This window comes from Peromyscus eremicus, chromosome 1, assembly GCF_949786415.1.
Source record: "Peromyscus eremicus chromosome 1, PerEre_H2_v1, whole genome shotgun sequence".
NCBI lineage: Eukaryota > Metazoa > Chordata > Mammalia > Rodentia > Cricetidae > Peromyscus > Peromyscus eremicus.
This window is the reverse complement of record NC_081416.1, coordinates 48,769,441-48,792,285: the sequence shown is the minus strand read 5'-3', so window position 1 is coordinate 48,792,285 and position 22,845 is coordinate 48,769,441.

Below are 22,845 nucleotides of genomic sequence, written 5' to 3'. Positions count from 1 at the left end.
TCTTTGGGTCCTGTTTTCCAGGTAGCCTCCCTGGTGATGTGAGTAGCAGTCCAGTCATCATTGTTCCACATCTAGTATCCTCCTATGAGTGAGTACATACCATGTTTGTCTTTCTGAGTCTGGGTTACTAAGGCTTGTATCTTATCAGTAAAATTTTCATATTTGGCATGGTTATCAAACCACTTTTTAAGGATAAAATATGAATTATCAAACTGATAGTAATTACAATCAACATTATATCAATACCAGCAAAGTCGCTTATCCATTCATTTATTTTTCTATTTTCAAGCCATCAATAGTAGCACTATGCAGAGTCTTAACTCCCTACATTTTGTTTTTCCCCATTTTTAATGTGAAAAAGATTTTTCTTTTTAATATTACTTAACTCTCTTCTTAATTTCCCAAGTGTCTGACCAAATCTACTGAGTTCTCAATTTGTCTTCAGCATCAATATCAGCAACAAGCTTTGAGTCCCTTCCATAATTCTTAAGCATGAGCCCAACCTCTGGAGTCCATGTGAGCAGTGCCAATGGCTGGAATAGAGCCTCTCAAAGTTAATTGTCAGCTGCAGCAGCATTGGCTAATGTGGCTTCTCTGTTTGTGTGCTCATGCCCCACATTGGAATACCAGATATAATCAGACTTTGTTTGGACCATCAGCTCCCAAACAATGACATACAGATTTCTTACTAATTATGAAAGCTTGGCTTAACTTAGGCTTGTGTAGTCAGACTTTCTTGATCGTCACTAGCCCCAAATAATGACTCATTGATTTATTATTAATTATGAAAGCTTGGCCTTAAGCTCAGGTTTCCAGACTAGCTCTTATGACTTAACTTGTTTGTACTAGTCTACATTCTACCACATAGCTTTTACCTCTTTCTCATTCTGTATGTCCAACTTGTTCCAAGTCTCTCTGGTGTCTCTTCTCCTCTCTTTTTCTAGAATTCCTCTCTCTGCCTGAAAGTCCTGCCTATTCTCTCCTGCCTAGCTATTGGCTAGTCAGCTTTTATTAAACCAATCAGAAGACACCTTAGACACATCTTTATAGTGTACAAAAAGATTATTCCACAACATTTTCCCATTTTTGTCTAATTAAAAGGAAAGGTTTTAACTTTAACACAGTAAAACTATATACAATAAGAACAATTATTAGGTAATAATTACATTCATAATGTCCAGTCCATTTGTATTTGGCAAATTTGGAGAAAATACTCTATTATCTATTATCTATTATCAACCTAAAAATATTTTTTAGACCTTAAAACGTTTTCTTAGATAGATAACTTAAGCTTTTATCTCTTTCAACCTCATAAACTTTACATCTCTTTCATAAGTTTCTTTTCTCAATTTGAAAACAAAGAAAATGATATAACTATCTAGTCTTCAACCTCATCAGAGACGTGAGAAGGATATAATATTACCTGAGTAAACAGGAAGTACAGAGCAAACAACTTCCAAAACTATAGAAGCAGCAGAGACATCTGGCTTCCTGGACACTCACCCAAGATTTCTTTGCAACATTGGGGCATCCATCTTAGACCTACAGGCCTAGAATATCTAACATACTTTTTGTGAAGCAGGAATTTTGAAAGAATGTCCTACATTGATAGATCGATGACAGTTTGAACTTGAAACGTTCTATGTTGTCTTGGTCAATTTTGGCAATCACCTTCTTTTGTGTTCTGCATGTCCATTTTGGATAGCATACTATCAGCCATGAGAAAAAGATAATTTCTTTCCCAGTGTCTGGCATGGCCACATTTAAAGCAAACTCCACATGGAGGTTCTTTGATGCTCATAATCCCCTTTTAAAATAGATTGGTGCTGTCAGGAGCAGACGTGTCTCACTGTCAAGAAAAGCCTTAGGTTATTAAAACATCTTAAATGACATATTATATCGGTCTTAAATTGTTTGAAGACCATCTATCTGTCTAAAATATATCTGTTTGAACTTGAAAACATACTTAACATCAGACACTGGGAACAACAATTCATAAATGGGACTTCCTTAAACTGAGAAGCTTCTGTAAGACAAAGGACACAGTAAATAAGACAAAACAACAGCCTACAGAATGGGAAAAGATTTTCACCAAACCCACATCTGACAGAGGACTGATCTCCAAAATATATAAAGAACTCAAGAAACTAGACATCAAAGTAACAAACAATCCAATTAAAAAATGAGCTATAGAGCTAAACAGAAAATTCCCAAAGGAAGAATTTCAAATGGCCAAAAGACATTTAAGGAATTGCTCATCATCCTTAATCATCAGGGAGATGCAAATCAAAATGACACTGAGATACCATCTTATACCTGTCAGAATGGCTAAGATCAAAAACACTGATGACAGTTATGTTGGAGAGGATATGGAGCAAGGAGAACACTCCTCTACTGTTGGTTCAAACTGGTACAGCCACTTTGGAAATCAGTATGGTGGTTTCTCAGAACACTGGGAATCAGTCTACCTCGAGACCCAGCTATACCTCTCTTGGGCATATACCCAAGGAATGCTCAATTATACCGCAGAGAAACATGCTCAACTATGTTCATAGCAGCATTATTCATAATAGTCAGAACCTGGAAATAACCTAGATGCCCTCATCTGAAGAATGGATAAAAAAAAGTGGCACATACACACAATGGAGTACTACTCTGCAGAGAAAAACAATGACATCATGAAATTTGCAGGCAAATGGATAGAAATAGAAAATATCATCCTGAGTGAGGTAACCCAGAGTCAGAAAGACAAACATGGTATGTACTCACTCATAAGTGGATACTAGATGTAAAGCAAAGGATAACCACACTACAACTCACAGCTCCAGAGAAGCTAAAAAGGAAGACCCAAAGAGGGATGCATGGATCACCCAGGGAAAGGGAAATAGATGAGATCTCCATGATTAAAATGGGGATGAGAGATGGACAATGGGGGATAAAGGATGGGGGATGAAAACATAAGGGAATGGGATGGTTGAGCTGGAACAGGGATGGAGGGGGAAAGCAATGAAAGCAATACCATGATAGAGGGAGATATCATGGGGATAGAGAGAAACACAGGGCCTGGGAAGTTGCCAGGAATCCTCAAGGATGTCCCCAGCTTGTACTAGAAATAGTGGAGAGGGTGCCTGAACTGAACTGGCTTATCCCAGTGATCAGATCGGTGAATACCCTAAGTGTCATCACAAAGCTTTTCTCCAATGACTGATGAAAGCAGATGCAGAAATCCACAGTAGGCAGAGCTCCAGGAGTTCAGTTAAAGAGAGAGAAGAGGGATTCTATGAGCAACTGCATCAGTACCGTGATGGGGAAACATGCAGAGACGACCAAACCAAACTAGTGGGAAATCATAAAAGTTGGATCAATGGCTGTGGAACCTACATGGGACTGGACTAGGCCCTCTGCATGACGTGACAGTTGTGTAGCTTGATCTGCTTGGGGGACCCTTTAGCAGTAGGATCAGAATCCATCTCTGGTTTATGAGCGGGCTTTTTGGAGCCTACTACCTATTATGGGACACCCTGTACAGCCTTGAGGCAGGGGGAAGAGCTTGGACTTGCCTCTACTGGATGTGCCTCCCCATGGGAGGCCTTGTCATCTTGTGGGTGAGAGTGGGACATGGGTTGAGAGGGGAAAGCTGGGGGTGGGGTGGGAGGAGGGAATTGGGGGAATCTTTGATTGGTATGTAAAATCAACGAAAAAATTTTCTTAATTAAAAAAACATACTTAACATGGCCACAAACTGGATTGTTAAATGACTAACTACTAACCTCTATTTCTTAATTATCCTACATAGTTTCTAATAATAATTTTTAAGGACTAGAACTTTACATTACATTGTTAAATGAGCTGCTTAGGTAGAATACTGCAAACAAGAGTAGTAAAATATACAGTATAACAAAAATATACTTAAATATGCATCAATATACAAAAATCCATACCAATGTAAAATATTTAAGACTAGTAGTTGCTTTTTTAGTTTAAAAATAGTCCATAATCTAACCTTTTATCCTATCATTCCTATATCCATACTTTTTTCTTTTCAGAATGAGATCTCTGAATCTAATCTCCTTTGCTTAGTTTTTTTCCCTGACCATGATCATTAGCAACTTGTTACCAACTCCCCTAAATGATGATAAACATCCATAATCCACTGAACAACCAAAACCCACCCACCTCCACTTCTTGAGAATGTGGGCATGTTGCTCTCTAGGCTGCTTTCTGCTCTTCAGGGGCAATGGCATCTTTAGTGGACCCTGAGAAAACTGGGGTGATGGTCAAGTCCTGGGAGAGCTAGCTGCATCATTTGTTTCTATGTAATGGAAAGTGGAGGGCTTAACTGAAATCCTGGAAAGAGTAGTCTGTGATGATGAATCCTCTCACCTAGCAGCTTTGAACTTGTTCTGGATGTACATTTTTGAGGAAACTGTAACAGAGGCATTCTGAGAGGCCAGATCATGTGGGATACTTGTTTTTATTGGTATCTGGTTTTTGTTGTTGTTGTTCTGAAAACACAAACTTTAAAAGGTAACATAAATATCTGCATTAACACAAGTATGGAAAATGCACTGTGCATATGTCAGCTAAAGATGATTTTTTGTTTTATGTTTGAGTAGGCAGTCCCTTTGGATCACATAACTAAACTGTAATATAAATCTCCATCCTTGCCATATGAAAGGATGGCATGTAATAAGAAGTCATGAGGACTCTGTAGCTAGCAAGATTTATCATGTCTTATCTAGTTTCAGAGCTGTTTTTGTAGTGAAGGGATCAGTATATACACTACCAATATTGTAGTTTTTCTTGTTTTTATTTTCATGTCTGTGGCCAAGATTTTCAGATCTCCCCTGATCAAATCTGATCTTTATTAATTTTGAAGAAATCCAGAGCTTTTCATCTTCTGTGGAAACAAAGGCATATCCTCTCCCACAACACAATACATTTCCTGACTTCCATTCTTAACATATATAGGCTAGCTTAATTTAGCAATTTTTTCTATAATCCAATGTCTCTCAGCAGCATTTGTCCTTTGCTCATCAGCATTCAAAAAAATTTAAAGTCAACAAAACACCATACAGGATCCAGATGCTCTGTGTATTTTTCATTTTTATATGGCTTATTCTATTTATATTACTTTATTCTCTCTTTAAATACTTTACTTTATTATTTTAAAATTATTTAACTTTTAATGACTGTTTATACCCATTTTCTTTTCTTTCTTCTGCATCTAAACACATTTTTAAGCATTCTGTAACCGCTTAGAGGGTATTTTTGGTCTGGACCTTGCTGTGGGATGTTCTGTATGGCAAATGTGTTGCTGATTAGTCAATAAATAAAGCACTGATTGGCCATTGGCTAGGCAGGAAGTGTAGGCGGGACAAGGAGGAGAATAAAGCTGGGAAGTGGAAGGCTGAGTCAGAGAGACACTGCCAGCTGCCATGATGAGAAACAGCATGTGAAGATGCTGGTAAGCCACGAGCCATGTGGCAAGGTATAGATGAATGGAACTGGATTAATTTAAGCTGTAAGAACAGTTAGCAAGAAGCCTGTCATGGCCATACAGTTTGTAACCAATATAAGTCTCTGTGTTTACTTGGTTGGGTCTGAGGGACTGGCGGGTGAGAGAGATTTGCCCTGACTGTGGGCCAAGCAGGAAAACTCTAGCTACAGGACCTAGCTTTACTAAGTACCTGTTGTGTTCTCTGACTGTGTGAGCCAAGCCTTAAACAGCTAGATCATCCAATGTGTGGCTCTACTTAGCATATGACACTGGTAGCTGGCTCTGTTCACCTCAGTTCTGCCTATCTCAGCCATGCCTAACCATCCCCGCTCTGGAAGGTTCTGTGTCTGTGCTGGGGTAGGCATTTCTATCTAGTCTCCCACTGGTAGCATGCCATTCAAGTGCTCTGCTACAGAGCAGGGCCTTTTAAAAGAATCATGCCTCTGTATGCCATGAGTACCAAGCTCACCTGAGTGACTGCAGTTGCCAGGAATCTGCACCCGACTCTGTGTTTGGAACTTTTTTTTTCAGCTTTCTCAGACCTTATGTGGATATACATGACCTCACGTTGGGTGCCATATGTAGACAGACTTTCTTGTGGGCTGCCAAATAATGACATAGAGACTTATTATTAATTATAGAAGCTTGGCCTTTAGCTCATGTCCCAACTAACTCTTATAAATTAAATTAGCCTGTTTGTATTTATCTATGTTCTGTCATATAGCTTTTACTTCTCTCCCATTCTGTATGTCCAACTTGTTCCACAGCTCCCACCTGTCTTCTTCCTAGAGTTCCTTTCTCTCCCCAGAACTCCCACCTATTCTCTTCTTTCTAGCTATTGGCCATTCAGCTTTTTATTAAACTGGTTAAAAGGCACCTTAGGTAGAGAAACATCTTCACAGTGTACAAAAAGTTTATCCCATAGCAGTCTTGTCCATGGGAGCAGTGTGTGTGAGCATTTCTGTGTTTCTCATTCCTTACAAAAACCTATATTCTCTTTAACTCCATATCCAAGGCATTCAGTGCCATCCCTGACCCCCGCCACAGGCTCTTACAAGCATATGATGCACATACATACTCAGAAAAATACTCATACATTAGATAAAACATGCACATAATTAAATTAAAAAATTTTTGTTTGGTGATGTTGGTATGATTTGCTTCCCTGACATTCCTGTTGCTTAGAAACTCAAGACAAACAGTAAACTCTCCAACAACTAAAAAAAAAATATGTTTGGTTCCCAGAATCTACATGGTGACTCATAATCATCTGTAATTACAGTTCCAGGGAATCAAATGACTTCTTTTGATCTTTGTAGGCACCAAGCACGCATGTATACATACACATATGTGCAGATGAAGCATTAGTATACATAAAATAAATAAGTAAATAAATCTAAAAAACAAAAAAAATGTTCAGCAATAGCAGAATGCATATTCTGTACAAGAGTTTGTGGGACACTTGCCAATATAGACCATTGTGGTGATATACTGTGCACCTCAATAAAGCTTATCTGGGGATCACCCCAATAAAGCTTATCTGGGGATCAGAGGACAGAGCCAGCCACTAGAGTAGACACAGAGGCCAGACAATGGTGGCACACATCCTTAATCTTATCACTTGGGAGGCAGAGATCTGTCTGGATCTCTGTGAGTTCAAGGCCACACTGGGAACAGAGTCAGGCAGCGATGACACACGCTTTTAATTCCAGCACTTGAGATCTCATGCCTTTGCTTGGAAAGCACACATGCCTTTAATCCCAGGAAGTGACATGGCTGGGTGGAGAACTGTATGTAAGTCGTGAGGAGACAGGAACTAAGCAGCAGTTCAACTGAGACCCCTCAGGGGTGAGGACTCAGACAGAGGCTTTCAGTCTGAGGATTTGTGGAAACAGGATTGGCTGAGAAGTTGGCGAGATGAGGTTGGCTGTGGCTTGTTCTGTTTCTCTGATCTTTCAGCTTTGACCCTAATATCTGGCTCCTGGTCTTTTCTATTTATAGACCTTTTAAGATTCATGTTCCAGACCGTTTTTAAGCAACTGGTATCATGGTAAGTACGTTTTCATGCAACAGTGGATCCAAAAAATGAATATTGTGGATGTATCTGGAGACTCTACAAATTGTTTATAAGAACACAGTTATAAAGATGTTGTGTTTTAAAATGAAGAAATAAATTAAGAATGTTTTAACTGAATGAAAATATGATAGAAATTTGTGGAATGCAACGAATAAGTGAAAACTATGCTTCGTTATGTACTTATATTTTCAAATAAGACTCTAATGTTTTATATTTATACTTAAAAATTAGAAACAGCACACAGCAAATGATCCTCAAGGTAAGCAAAATAGATGACAGTATTAGACTAAGAGCAGAAATCAGTGAATGTCAGTGTATATAATAAATGAATGGATCCAAAACTGGATTATTTGAAAAGATCAATACTATTGATAAATCTATAAACAAACTGACCATGAGATAAACAACAACAACAAAAACCCCTCTTTACCAACATCAGGAAACAAATAGGGGATATTATCCCAAACCCAGAAGACATTATAAAAAATATAAAGGACTATCCTTAGCATCATACTTAGGAATTTCATAGCTCATTCTGTGACAAGCACAAATTATCGAAGATCAGAAAAGAATGCACAACCCTAGCTCCACCACCTCTGGGCCTGAATCGGCAGAGGACACAGATGGCTCCCCCATATTTCTTGGTCTTGGTTTGAGGGGTGCATAATCAACCAGCAGCCACTTGGCCCCTTCCAGACCTGAGTTGATGCCCCAACCCCGACTTCTTGGTCTGGGAGGAGAACAATCAGTCACCTCTGGCACCAGGCAGTCATGCACCACCATACCAAGTGCTGCCTGAGGTTTAAAGGTCCAGGCAGAGAAGAGAGGAAAGGCAACAGCTCTGTGTCATGCCTTGCGGCTTGGGAGGTCAGGACTCAACCAAGTGCCACCTGTGACCCAACCAAGAGCACTGGCTCTCAGTGGTCAGTCACCATTGTAGTGAGAGAGCACATGGTGGGGAGGTGAAAGAGAGGGAGAGGCAGAATGGTTCGTGGGCTGGGGAGAGAGGCAGATCTGGAGAGGTGAGGGTGGTGAGGAATGGGCTGGCATGAATGACCTGCTGGCTACCTGAGTCCAGGGTGATGTCCAAACCTTGAGTATGGCCAAGGGTGAGGTCTTGGTCAGGGACCCTGAAGAAGCTGAGGGAGCATGTGTTGATTTCTGTGGCTCCTATTGCAGTTGGGGGCCAGTGTTGTCAACAGGGGCCATGGTATCTTTCTGGCCAGGGCTGTGGCCGAAAGGCCATGTTTGGATCCGTGGCCCTGCTGCAGCCAAGGTCTGTATTGATGATGTTTGTGGCCTGTGTTGTCACCAAAGACCAAATAGATGCCTGGGGTCTAGGCTACAAGTTGTGGCCATGAGTTTCTCATAGGGCGATGCGGCCACCAGGGATCTGCAGATCTGAGTAGCCTACACTGTTACCCAGGGTCATGGTGCCATTTCGGCCAGGGCTGCTGCCAAGGGCCATGTCTGAATCCATGGCCCTACAACAGCCAGGGTCTGAGTTAATGTCTGTGGCTCCTGATACCACTGAGAGTCATCTGAATGACTGGGATCTAGTCAGCCAATTGAGAACGTGTTAGTATCCTAGGACCATGCCTCTGCTGGGACCATACTGGTAAGGGTGGCCGGTGCTGCCACCTGGGGCCATGGAGACATCCGTGCACAGGTTACTCCCTAGGGACATGTCTGGGTCCGTGGCCTTGCAGTGGCCGGGGTCTGGATTGGTGTTCGTGGCTCCTGTTACTTAACCACCGAGGGCTCTGCAGATGCTCAGGGTCTGGTCAGCCGTCTTAGACCGTGTTGGTGCCCTAGAGCTATGCTGCTACTGGGACTATACTGATCTGGGTGGCCTGTGCTACTACCAGGCCGTGGTGACGTCTGGGCTCGAGCTGCTGCCAATGGCCGTGTTGGGTCCATGGTCTTGTTGCGGCTTGGGTCTGAGATGATGTCCATGGCCCATGTTAACACAAGGGCTCATTGGAGCCAGGCTGTGCTGAGCCAGCCCTGCCCTTCACTGGCCCTGGAATAGCTCTGCCCCTCTCTGGGTACTGTAACAGGAGAGCTGGCCCTGCCCCTCACATGGGAGAGCTTACCCCAGCACTCATGGCCCCACCCCTCACCACAGGTGTGCACCTCACCTGGGCAGCACACTAGAGCTGACTCTGTGCTCTGGGATGCAGGTGAGCTGATCCTGAGGGTGTGAGAGCAGGAGAGTTGACCCCATCCCTCATCTTCCATGTGGTGGCATGAATGAGAGAAAGATGCCCTTCCCACCTCACCCATCACCACCTGTGGCAGGTGAGAGAGCTGGCCCCTGGGCCACAAGAGTGGGGAAGCTAACTCTGCCCCTTACTGGCTGGAGCACACAAGAAAGCCGGCTCTGCTCCCCATCTGGGCAGCACATTAGAGCTGACCCTGCTGTTGGGGACACAGGTGAGCCAGCCCTAAGGGTGTGAGAGAAGGACAGCTGACCTTGACCCCCTCCTAAGACCCCTACAGCAACTGGGAGAAAGGGCCCTGCGCCTTGTCTGGGCAAAATATTAAAGCTGGCCCTGGTGATGTGAGTGCGAGTGACCCGGATCTGAGGACCTGAGAGCAGGAGAACTGGCCCCACTTCTTGCTGCAGGCTGCGTTGGGTGAGCTAGCTGAGGCAGTGCTGGAGAGCTCACCTGGGTGGTGACTATGAAAGAAAGCTGACAGGCTGACCAACCTAGTTACCACCCAGGCCCAGAAATAGGCCTATAAGTTGGCTCACTCCAACATCCACTGAATCTATGAACTGTTAGTGCATGTGAAGGGGATGAACCCACAGATCCAAAACAGCAGGATCTCCATGACACAGGACAACAACAGGATATCCATGAAGAGCCCCGGTGAAAACCCATTATTGGTGGTACATCAGAAACCAGGGGCCTCAAGGCAGATCAATGACTCTGGCAATGAACATTTGCAAGTAAAGGGTAAGCTGTGATACTTGATGGGCCACACTACAGTCTCCATGACAAGGTTCTTTTTTGTTTTGTTTTGTTCTGTTTTGCTTCTTTGTTTTGCTTGGGTTTTGGTTTTGCTTTTAAATTTGGTTTTGATTTGGGGGTGGGAGGTTGCAAGGGCAAAGGGCCGATGTGAGGGGATGGAGAAATACATGAGATTGGAATGCATGATGTGAAATCCACCAAAAAATCAATAAAAGTTTAAAAAAATGAAAATGTTTAATTGCCTTTAAAACCTATGTTAAATTCAACACAAATTCTGGCTGTCCTCCATCCATTAGAAAATTGATTTTATAATTAACGTTTTCTTTCTCTTTATTCTATTCACGTTTTACCTCAAGAATCTTGACCTTACTCATTTCTCCATACCATTGTATCTGCCCTCCGCCCACACAGTCCCCCCACCAATTAAACAAAATTTAAGAGAAAAAGGAAAAAATAAAAATCTCACCATGGAAGCTGCAGCGTGACACAGTGAGTCACGTCACGAACCCCTTTGTCCAGACATCTTTACTTGCAGGTATTCACTGCAAAGATTCATTGGTCTGGTTGGAGGCCTCTGGTTTCTACTACACTATTGATGCTGGGCCCTCACTAGGACTCTTCTTGTATATCCTGTTGTTACTTCTTCATGTGCCAGACACTCATGTGGTTCACATAGACACATGCAAGCAGAACACTCATACACACAAAGTAAAAGAAATAAATCTTTGTCAAAAGACTGTTATTGCTGACTGCTTGGTCTGCATCACTGTACGCTGTCTGACGCACACACAGGCATGAGAAAGAAATATGGAGGAAAATTTCAGCTGCTCTATACATGAGGATGTCTGCTCTGTATGTGTATAGATAAGGAACTCTAATTTTTACAGAACTAATTTCACCCTACACTGCTGGCTTCCATCTTGTTACTGTAGCAGGAAACTGGAAAGGGTGGAATGATGAAAGATATTTTCTAGCCAATAATGTATCCTTTCTAGTCCTGATCAGCTGTTTTCCTGTGGACTGAGAAAATAATGTATGAAAAGCAGAGAGGGCATACACTATCAGAATCATAAATTTGCATAGTCATCCTCCTGGGCACACATCTACGGGAAGGACTTGGATACTTCTGGCTCTCAAGACAGCCAGAATTTTGTTTTCCCACTTTTCAGTAAAAAACAAGGTCCAGAGTACATCCTCAGTCTAAAGATTTCTGTAAAACATTTACCAAAACACTGAATGCTAGCATTTTAGGGAAGATGTGCTGCCTGTTATTTGTTCTGAGGAGTCTCTCTGTGTGGATGCAGATTTATAGGTAAGGGCTTATCATAGAACAATGGTGATACCTGGTCCTTTCCCTCATACAAGGTGGGAAAAGTCAAGCGTTGATGGTTTTAGATAGGAAGTACTGATCTTTTTTGTGTGAAAATGGGGAGTTTATTCAATTCGAGAAGCATGTATACCTATCATACGGAAAATCTCTTTTTTCTAAATTTTGAGATTATAATTTGATTACACTATTTCCTTTCCCTCCCTCCAAACTTTCTATTTACCCCTCCAAGCTCTCTTTCAAATTCATGGTCTCTTTTTAAACTAATTTTTATTGTATGTAAAGATTTATTTACATGCATATTCCTAAATACAACCCATTCTGTCCATAAAATGCCTATGTTTTTATTTTATGTTTGTATTTTTTTTAAGGCTGGCCATTTGGCACTAGACAACCAATTGGTATGCTTTTCCTTGGGGAAGGCAACCTCTTCTATTCCCAGCTTTCCTCTCTGGATTGTAGTTCTTTAGGTAGTTTTGATATCATGTGGACTTTCTCCATCCAGTTTGGTGTGTTTATTTGTGTCAAAATTCTTGAGAGAACTGTGGCAGGTTTTCCATTCCAAACAGATAAGCACTCTGGAGAGATTGTGAAAGCTGACTAGTATATTTGGTTAGCAATATTTGCAAAGAAGCATGATGCTCCAGCTAACATTGATTCAGCCCCTGTGGGACAGGGATGCTGGGCAGATGATAATACTTTTAATTCTTTTTTTAATGATACTTTTCATTTAAATTTAATTTACACAATATATAAAAACATAAAAGTTGCACATTACATAGTGGTTGGAGACCACATAATTCAGTACAAGACATCAGTGTGATGCTTAAATCTAGCTGTACATACCCATAACTTCAACATTTATTATCTTTGTGGTAAAATTTGTCTGAGTTGTTTCTTCTAGTTCTCTGAAATACACAGTTCATGGATGTTATGTATAGTACCCTACTGTGCAGTAACACATCAGAGGCACTGGCTACTACTGCGGCTAAATTCTCATTGAGAAACTTACCCAGATCTCTCTCTTCTTTACCATTTCCAGACTCTGACAACTACCACTTCACTCTCAAATTCTTAGAGGTATTGAGGTGAGCTTTTTAAATTGTTTTTGTATAAATCTTGTGGTTCTTAAGCTTTTGAAACTTCTTTTTTTACTTAATTTAACAATCTCCAGACTTTTCCATGTTGGTGTAAATGATAGAGTACTGTGTTTGTGTGTGTGAGTTCACATGTTCACTTATTTGAAATTGCATATGTATGTGGCAGTGGTCTTGTGTATATGCTTACTTGTATGTGGAGCCCAGGAAAGTCTCATCTGTCATTCCTCAGGGGTAGTGTACTTTGTCATAGTTTTAGAAAGGGTCTCTCATTGGCCTGTAATTCACCAAGAAGTTAAGACTGCCTGAAGTAAAGCTCTAGAGATCCTCCTGTCTCTCATCCCTAGCAGAGGGATTAAAAGTATAAGTCACTGTGAGTGACTTTTTTTTAATTTTCTTTCTTTTTAATACCTTTAATTCTTTAGGAGACATCTCTTTCATTGGATAAATACTTACCATGAGAGTAAAATGTCTCAGGAAAATCTAAGATGGGACATGCTGAGAAATATTAAGAAGAATATAAAACAGTTTCGCTGTTAATTCATATTATCTAAAAAAGGAAGCAAACTATTTCTAAAATTTTAATATCATTTTAATTTATTTTCTGTAATTTTCCATATTCTGATGCATATTGCATATTAAATGTGCATAAACTCATACATAATCAAAGTTTATGTACTACTTTATTTTATATGTTTTATCCTTTTAATGTAGTGCTTTTCCACTTGTACATGTGTATCATAATTTTTATGTTAATAGTTCCTTAGAGTAGTGACAGACTGCGAGCTTATGATTATAATCTCATCACAGTTTGGACACAGTCACTGCATTTTTTTCTTCTGTTCCTTAAAGATTTCATAAAAAAAATTCTTTGGATTCATTTTATCTGAATTGTTCTACCTGGATGTATTTTCAATAATGTGAAAACTCAATGTGAGGAGCCTAAAAGCCAAAACGAACTTTATCCCTTAACAATACTAAGACTTCCCATTTCTATAGCCTCTTCAGGTTTCAATCTCTACCATTAACTGGATATCATGCTTTTGTCATTATTGTCATTGCACTTGCTCATTTATTATTTGTTTATTTGTGTGTGTGTGTGTGTGTGTGTGTGTGTGTGTGTTTGCACATTTCTCAAACACTCTCATGTTATTCAGTTTGCTGGCATTACAACAAGGCCTGAGATTTTATACCAAATTTACTTGGCCTTTTGTGTTTGTGACACACTTAGGAAATGTTTCTATAAAAAAAAATCAGATTGCCTATAGAGATATTAGACTCCCACTATTTTGATACTCTCCAGGACATAAGAATAAATGTAGGAAACATTTTTGTTTCTTTTGCTGAGAGATAAAGTGTTGTTACTGGCATCTACTAGAAGCCTGGGGATTCTGTTATATGGTCAGCAGCATACATGATTGCCTTTAAAAACAAAGAATGAATTATCTTGGCCAAAATATAATAGAGTCCAATTTTAGTGTCTCTGCTCTAATGTTACCAAGGAGTAAAAAGAAAAGACATTATCAACATTACCATAAATGAGGATAGGAATACTATACAGAACTACATACAATAAAAGAATAAGAAAATAGCAAGACAAGTAATACTAAATGCTACTTGAAAAACATAGAAATCTACTGCTGTAGAAGCTTCCTAGAATATATACCTATATGAATTCAATCTAAATGGTGTCTCCAAATAATGTGGGAGACAGGGCCCCAACTAGACATCATAAGAGATGAAATTAAACCTCCAGGTGCCAGGACTGCATAACAACTTTTTGAGTTATTGGCTAGAGGGGTCCCCAAACATCACAGGCTATTGCTAAGACCAACATTTACTTATATCATTGAGCACAGAGAAGTTGAGCTGGTGAAATTTTGCCCTTACTGAATAGTGTCTGTGATACTGGAAGATACTTTGTACATTACTGGGAGAGAAAGGTAATTATCAATATCACCCAGTTACAAACCCTGTGATCTAAAACAGTTACCTACCCGCAAGATACACTGGTACAATAATGGCACAAGTATTATGGGAGTAACCAATCACTTTTTAAAAATTAGATTCAAGGCCCTCTCTGTGAAATGTAACCCATACCTCATATTGTTAGAGTGGCCAAGAACCCAAGACTAGATATATCATCATAAACTTAAGGGAAAACACAATAGTATTATTCTGCTAAAGGAACATTGCAATAACATGACTCCTAATGACATACTGTTATACCCATAGGTCAGTACATTCCTCAACTCACATCATAGAAAGTTCTTCTTGTAGTATACGGGAATTAGCACAGAGACCCAAAACTAGACAATGTGCTGAGAATGAGAGATTTTGGAGCTCTTAGTCATAAATGGGGCATCTTCATCAAACCCCTCCCTTCAAAATTCAGGGATCTATGTGGAAGAGAAGGCAAAAAGATAAGAGCCAGAGGGATTGAGGACTCCAAGGCAATGGTGTCCTTCAGACACAAGGACTAATGCATACACAAACTCACAGAGAGTGTGGCAGCATACCAAGACTTGCATAGGTTTAGGTCAGGTGGAGTCTCACCACAGAGACAGGGAAGTGCAGTGAGCACAGAGTCCCACCTCCGACCAAAGAGCTAGCTATTGGAAAATGACAGCCTCTTTCAAAAGTAAAATCTGTTTTCTGCAGGGAAGTGACACTGGGTATGTGAATCACACAAAACAAACTCCCTGGTATTTTTGTGGACCTTCTGTTTCCTTTTGCAGTCTTTGGGTCTTTTTTTTCTTATTAGTCTCTTGCCTGTTTTTTATTTATTTTCATTTTTATTTTTTGTTTTGAGAGAGAGAGAGAGAGAGAGAGAGAGAGAGAGAGAGAGAGAGAGAAACATAAAATTGAGTGGATAGAGAGGTGAGGAGGATTTGGAAGGAGTTGGGGAAGGGGAAACATGATCAAAATATGTTTCTTGAAAAACAAATTTTAGGAAAAATGAAGAAGAAAATGAACATCCCTGGAACTGGAGTTACAGAGGGCTGAGAGCTACCATGTGGGTGCATTGAACTGAACCCACATCCTGTGTTCAACAAGTGCTCTTAACTGTTGAGAATCATTTCTCTAGATCTAATACCTTAGCTCTTTTTTTTTCTTTGAATCAGGGTTTCTTTGTGAAGACCTGGCTGTCTTGGAACTTGCTCTGTAGACCAGGCTGGCCTCAAAATCAGAGATCTGCCTGCCTCTGCCTCCCAAGTGCTGGAATTAAAAGGTGTATGCCACCACTGCCTGGCAGTCCCAAACATTTTTAAGGATACCTCTTCCTTGTCCCATTACTGTAATTAATAGCTATTGTTATTTAGGAGATTTTACATAGTGAGAAATCTGTCTTTTATCTCTAGGAGCACTTACCTGTTTTTAAATAATATTTCCATTTATTCTTTGAAATTTGATACATAAATACAGCATATTTTGAACTTAGCCATTTTCTACTACCTTTTTCCAATTCTCTGGGGACAAACACACCTATCTCCTGACTTCATGTCCACTTTTAAAGTTATTGTTGATAGGCTCTTGAGTCCAGTTAGTGCTGAATGAGTGTGGAGACATCCACTGGGGCACTGTAGACCTACCCGTGTCCACATTCCCAAACAGAAACTATTTCTTTCCCTCAGCATCCTTCAGCTGTCAATAGCTCCTCCGTCAGGAGTGGGTCCCAGGAGACCCCTCCACGATCCGTGCTAAAACTTTAAAAGATTTAAAACTTTTCAAATTCATAGCTGTGCTTCCCCAGGAAAAAATAGAGTGAGTTTAGTAAATAAAACCAGAAATAAAGGATGAGTATCACAGCTGCTAGATTTTCTATGCAGTTCAATGGGTCAAGAAAAACAAACAGAAAAAGGCAAAAAGGAAAATAACCTTCATTCACACACAAAAAAACCCATGATTGACCCTAAAGAAGGCAAATTTAAAATAATCTTCAAATTAATAGTAGTAGCAACAGCTACTGGAGCTGGTATACTAAAGTTCTAAGTTCATATCATGTAGGGCTAATTATATAAGAATGAATAGTATTTGAATAGATAAGAAATGCTTTAAATCTTGTAATATAATTTATTCACAATATCAACCACAGAATGAAATAAGAATAAGTGTAACAAAATATAAAATTAGATGACCCCATGCTTAAATAGAGGCCACACTGGCTGCCAGAACCCAGGGAGGCTGTCTGCCCACAGACCGCCCCCTGACTCTCTCAGTGTCTACACACCCTCATCCCAGTCCCCCTTTCCCCTCCTCACTACCATGTCCCAGGCCAAAATGTGTACAGAGATCCCCTGCTCAACCACTGGCCACACCTGCCTGAAGATGAGCCAGAAAACAGAAACTAAGGAACAGAATATCCATCCAGCAAAGACAAATTCACAAATCAGCTCCTAGAACTATAATCATCCCAAACCCAGATGCCTAGACCCCAGCATAAAAACATAGTCAACAACAGCCAGGGCAATATGTCACCACCAGAGCCCAGATAACCTACTACAGAAAGCCTTAAAAATTCCAACACAGCTGAAGTATAAGAAAAGGAACTTAAAACCAAATTTAAGGAGATGATAGAGAACCTTAAGGAGGAAATTAATAAATGCCTTAAATGAATTGAAGAAAAGAAAAACAAAAAATTGAAAGAAATCAATAAATCCCTTAAAGAAAGCAAAGAAAATCAAGAAAAAGTGAGCAAACAGTTGAAGAAAATGAACAAAACTGTTCAGAACCAAATAATGGAAATAAAAATAATAAAGAAAACACAAACTAAAGGAATTCTGGAAATGGAAAATCTGGGTAAGTGAACAGGAACTACAGAGGCAAGCTTCACCAACAGAATCCAAGAGATGGAAGAGAGAATCTCAGGTATTGAACATACAATAGAAGACATAGATACATTGGTCAAAGAAAACATTAAATCTAAAAACTTCCTGACACAAAACATATAGGAAATCTGGGACACTATCAAAAGACCAAACCTAAAAATAATGATAGAAGAAGAATCCCAGCTCAAAGATCCAGAAAATATTTTCAACAAAAGCATAAATGAAAAAATTTCTAACTGAAAGAAGGACATGCCTATAAAGGCACAAGAAGTTTAAGGAACACCAAATAGATTGGAATTAATTAATATTAATTAATGTTTAATATTAAATATCATGTATAGAAGATATTAAAAGCCACAAGAGAAAAAGATCAAGTAACATATAAAAGCAATCTATTAGAATTACACATGACTTCTCAATGGAGACTATAAGATAGTGTGTTGAAACTCTGGGGGAAGTATCCTGACTGTTCGGGAGTCAGGCAACACCTTGAGCTTCTAGGACAGCTCTGACAGCTGGAGCTGCAATGGGACAGCTCAGCTCTGAAGGGAAAATTATCCCAGATACCATGAGCTGCTAGGACAGCTCTGACAGCTGGAGCTGCAATGGGACAGCTCAGCCCTGGAAGGGAAGGTATCCTGGATGCCTTGAGCTGCTAGGACAGCTCTGACAGCTGGAGCTGCAATGGGACAGCTCAGCCCTGGAGGAGAAGGTATCTTGACTATTTCGTTGTCAGGCTATGCCTGGAGTTGGGGTACAGTGGGGGATGGTCTCCCCACAGGATATAGCAATCCTGCTCCTCTCCTGGAGAGCCACTACAGCTGAGCTTTGCTCAGCCCCTACTTAAGGGGGCTTCCCAGCAGAGCTCTGCTTCTCCGGCCAAGATGTTGCTTCTTTTGCTTCACTCTGCTAAAGGGGAAACCCCTGCAGAAATGTAGCAATTTCCTCTGACTCTAGTGAAAAGTTGTTACTTTTTCTGCTCCACTTTGCTCAGTCCCCTAAGGGATGTCTCAGCAAGGTTCTTCTGTTCAGCTCCCCCTTGCTTAGCCCTCTACGGGATGTCTCTGCAAGACTTCTTTTCTGCTCAGTCCACTAAGAGACGTCTTAGCAAGGTTCTTCTCTGTGCTGGCGAATGAGGATCTTCACACCCAAAACTTTTAAGGAAGAGATTTATTTGGGAAGTAGGAGTTAAGAGAGTGGCTACCTCTACCAGGGTGAGAAAGAAAAGCTGACAACTGAACAGGCAGGTGGTTTATAAAGGATCTCTTGGGGGCAGAGTTTCTCCAGGGAAAAGATTTTCTGTCCAGGGATTGGTTAGTGTTTTCTGCTCAGGGACTGGTTAGTTTTGTGGGTTAGGGGCAGAGATGGCCCTTATTTCAGAGCCACACTGTATTTCTTTCACTGGCCTTTCTTAGCTTTTTGACTCTAATTTTAAGATCGGGACATACTTCTTTCACTGGCTCTGATTCTAGGGACAAAGTGTGTTTCTTTGGCACTGGTTTCAGAGTCAGGTATATTTCTGTGTTTCTGGGTTTAGGGATAAAGTATTTCTTTCTCTGGCTTGGGTCCCAGATACAGGATGTATTTCTTTTACTGGTTCTGGGTTCCAGGGTCAGGGTGGGTTTCTTTAGCTAGCCCCCTTTCCCTACATAGACTCTAAAAGCCAGAAGGATCTGGACAAATGTTCTGAAGACTCTATACCCAACAAAACATTCAACCATCACAGATGGAGAAAATAAGGTATCCCAAGATAAAGCCAAATTTAAACAATATATATCCACAAATCCAGACCTACAAAATGTACTGGAAGGAAAATCCCAACCATGAAAATGCGGGAAATTAATAATCTCACACCAGCAAAAACAAAATAAGGGAAACACACACACACACACACACACACACACACACACACACACACACTGCCACCACTACCAACAATAACAATAAAATGAACAGGGAAAAAGTCATTAGTCATTGATATCTCTCGATATCAATCGACTCAATTTCCCAATGAAAAGACACAGATGAAGAGAATGAATGCAAAAACAGGATCCATCATTCTTCTGCATACAAGAAACATACCTCAAATCAAAGACAGCTATTACCTCATGGCAAAGGGTTAGAAAAAGGGTTTTCAGGCAAAAGAACCTAAGAAACAAGCTGGTATAGCCATTATAATATCTAATAAGAATAGACTACAAACCAAAATTAATCAAAAGAGGTAGGGAAGGACACATCACATTCATCAAAGGAAAAATCCACCAAGATGATGTTTCAGTTCTTAACATCTATGCCCCAAATGCAAGGACACCCATGTTTATAAAAGAAACATTACTAAAGCTTAAATCACACACTGAAACTCACACAGTGAGAGTGGAAGATTTTAATACCCCACTCTCATCAAAAGATGGGTCATCTAATCAAGAACTAGGCAGAAAAATACTGGAGCTAACAGACATTATAAACCAAACGGACCAGATATCTATAGAACATTTCACACAAACTCAAAAGAATATACCTCCTCAGTACCTCATAGAACCTTCTCCAAAACTGACCACATACTCTGTCACAAAAGCTAGTCTCAACAGATACAAGAAAATTGAAATAACCCCCTACATCCTATCAGACCATCATGAATTAAAGGTGGATTTCATCAATAACAAAAACAGAAAGTCTACAAACTTATGGAAATTGAACAACTCTCCACTAAATGAAAACTGTGTCAAGACACAAATTAAAGATCTTCTAGAATTCAATGAAAATGAATGCACGACATACCCAAACTTGTGGGACATAATGAAAATTGTGCTAAGAGGAAAAGTTCGTAGCATTAAGTGCCTACATTTAAAAAAAAATAGGAGAGATCTAGCAACTTTACAGCATACCTGAAACCTCTAGAACAAAAAAGAAGCAAGCAAACCCAAGAGGATTAGATAGCAGAAAATAATGGAACTGAGGGCTGAAATCAATAAAATAGAACCAAAGGGAATAATACAGAGAGTCAATGAAATTAAGAGTTTGATCTTTGAGAACATCAATAAGACAGACCCTTATCCAAACTCACTAAAAGACACAGAGAGAAAAATCCAAATTAATGAAATCTGAAATGAAATGGAGGATATAACAACAGACACCAAGTAAAGTCAAAGAATCATTAGGTCATAGTTTAAAAACCTGTACTCAACAAAATTGAAAAATCTAAAAGAAATGCATAATTTTCTTGATAAATAACACTTACCAAAATTAAATCAAATCAAGATCAGATAAACAATTTAAATAGACCTATAACCCCTAAAGAAATAGAAGCAGTCATTAATAGTCTCCCAACCCAAAAAAAAAAAAAAGCCCAGAGTCAGATGGTTTTTAGCACAGAATTCTACCACACTTTCAAAGAAGAGCTAACGCTAGTACTCCTCAAATTATTTCACACAATAGAAACAGAAGGAACATTGCCAAATGCATTTTATGAGGCCACAGCTGCCCTAATATCCAAACCACACAAAGATTCAACAAAGAAAGAGAATTAGAGACTAATTTCCTTTATGAATATAGATGCAAAAATACATTTTAAAATACAAACCAAATCTAAGAACACATCAAAAAGATTATCCACCGTGTCTAAATAGGCTTCATCCCAGAGATGCATGGACAGTTCTACATATGAAAATCAACCAATGTAATCCACCATATAAACAAAATGACAGCAAAAAAAACCCCACATGATCATCTCATTAGATGCTCCCCACAAAAAAAAAATCCAACACCCCTTCATGATAAAAGTCTTGGAGAGAGCAGGGATACAAGAAACATACCTCAACATAATAAAGGCAATGTACAGCAAGTTTATAGGCAATATCAAATTAAATGGAGAGAAACTCAAAGCAAGTCTACTAAAATCAGGAACAAGACAAGGCTGTTCACTCTCTCCATATGTATTCAATGTAGTATTTGAAGTTCTAACTAGAGCAATAGACAACTGAAAGAGATCAAGGGGTTACAAATTTGAAAGGAAGAAATCAAAGTGTCAATATTCACAGATGATATGATAGTATACATAAACGACCCCAAAAATTCTACCAGGGAAACTCCTACAGCTGATAAATTCCTTCTGCAGCTAAGTGGCTGGATTTGACCACATAATCATGTGACCTAAAAAGGAGATAAGAGGAAAAGCTTAGTTTAGATCCAGATCCCACTGTCTTAGTATTGCTATGGTCTGAACATTTGTGTCTTTTCTAGGGTCCTATGTTGGAAGGTCTTACCAATACGATGGGTAGTAAGTAGTAGGAGCTGGGAGCCCTTGGGAGATGATTGTGGTGATATTTTAATTGTGCTGAAATGTGATTTTATTTGTATGTTAATAAATAAAGTTTGCCTGGAGATCAGAGGTCATAGTGAGCCAGGAACAGAAGTCAGGCGGTGGTAGCCCACACCCTTAATCCGATCACGTGGCAAGCAGAGTCTCTGTGTGGTCAAGGACACAGCCAAGCGTGGTGACATGAGCCTTTAATCCCAGTACCAACCATAATGACCTGGAGGTCTGTATAGACAGGCAGTGACGAGAAAGTCATATGGCTGGGCTTCGAGCCAATGAAAAGGCAGAACAGAAAGGCAATAAAAACACAAGTCAGACAGGGAGAAGCTCTCTCTCATGTTGGAAACTATGGCTTGGTGGTAAGCTAAAGGGTAGTCAGTGGCTCTTTGCTAATTCTCTGATCTCTTTGGCTATTACCCCTGTATTTGGCTCTGTGTTTCTTATTTACTAAGACTGTTTAGTATTTCATCTATAGGTGATTGTGTCACCTTCTCAGATGTTATCGATGCCTTCATAGGTTAAGCTCCAGAGAGCAAGCCTACTCCCTTTATCCCAAGAAGACACAGCTAGAGGGTGTATCTAGCAGATAGAAAGCAGAGTTCCACAGGACAAGAAACATACCAATGTCTTGATCGTGGACTTCCCAGACCTGTGAGAAATAAATTCCTGATGATTGTGGGCTGTAACTCCTGATCTTTAGAGGCAGTCTGGACACACTATGA